A 1,077-nucleotide genomic window follows, 5' to 3' on the forward strand; every position below is an offset into this window, starting at 1 on the left:
CCCCCCCCCATCTCTTCCTCTGCGCGGACCCATCAACAGCAGCCCTTCGTCTCGCCGCCCGATCATGTGAACCTCGCGATAGAGCCGCGCGCGCCCCACGACCGAAGTCTCTTCAGTTGAAGCATAGAAGCATTCGAAGCCATTTCGCGTGGCTGCGTCCTGCGTCCCAAACCGGCACGGGGAACAAAAAAAAAAAAAGACAGAAAAAAATAAAGATAAACTGTATAGCTAAACCGTAATGGATAAATAATGATTATTTAGGAATGTAGTTCCAAATTAGCCATGTTGCTTTTTGACGTTAATCTAACCATCTAGAAATCTGATACTCAAAAATCTTTTCGGCAACATAATTAAATAATTAGATATGCCGTATTAAGCTATTGGCTTCAGTACTACAGCTAATCTTCTTTCTTTCTTTTTTTTGTGAGCCCCGCTTCTTTCACGGCCCGCACTCCGCGGCTTACCTATCCCGCTCCTCGTCGGTGTTCGCCCTGTTCACCATGGTACACTCGGGTGGAGGGGATCACTGATCCCTTTCTCCATCCGGGCGGCCTGGCTGGTCTGCCGCTGCCACTCCGGCCGCGACAAAAAGGCTCCTCTCGCGGGGGAGAGAGGGGGGGGGGGGGGGGGGGGCCCCCCCCACCTGACGGTCTGAATAAACTAGAACCACCCCCTGCTCTCCCCCACCCCGCCCGCGGCTCAGACATGTATAGTGTATGGAAAAGAATGGAATATACGGGAAGCGCCCCTCCCCCCCAACAAGCGAACGGAATACGTAAAAATATGTCTCTCCGCTCCCGCTGGCTGCCAGCTTACTGCGTCAGCGTGCCACCTTCCTGGCAAATCCTTGTCTGTTTTTGTGTGTGTGTGTGTGTGTTTTTTTTTTGTTTTATTTTTTGGCATAAGCTATTTGAGGAACGGGAACTGTATTCGTCCGTCGCCGTGGATGCCGAAGTGATACTTTCCAGCGGGAAAGTGGCGGCTGGAGAGAGCATTGCGCCGTCGGGGCGGGCTCTGCCGCGGCGAGGGCGCCTGAAGGACTCCGGGTAGGCAACGCGCCGCGCCTGCGAGCATCGC

At 53.9% G+C, this 1,077-nt stretch overlaps 1 protein-coding gene across 2 annotated transcripts in view; it reads left to right on the plus strand.

Annotated features, from left to right (window-relative positions):
- LOC113217970 (aryl hydrocarbon receptor nuclear translocator-like protein 1) overlaps window positions 1-1,077 on the plus strand; it is a 73,484-nt gene that overhangs the window by 43,040 nt on the left and 29,367 nt on the right. The window lies entirely within an intron of this gene.

The sequence above is a fragment of the Frankliniella occidentalis genome, unplaced genomic scaffold (genome assembly GCF_000697945.3).
Source record: "Frankliniella occidentalis isolate FOCC.00 unplaced genomic scaffold, Focc_3.1 Scaffold32, whole genome shotgun sequence".
NCBI classification, from domain to species: domain Eukaryota; kingdom Metazoa; phylum Arthropoda; class Insecta; order Thysanoptera; family Thripidae; genus Frankliniella; species Frankliniella occidentalis.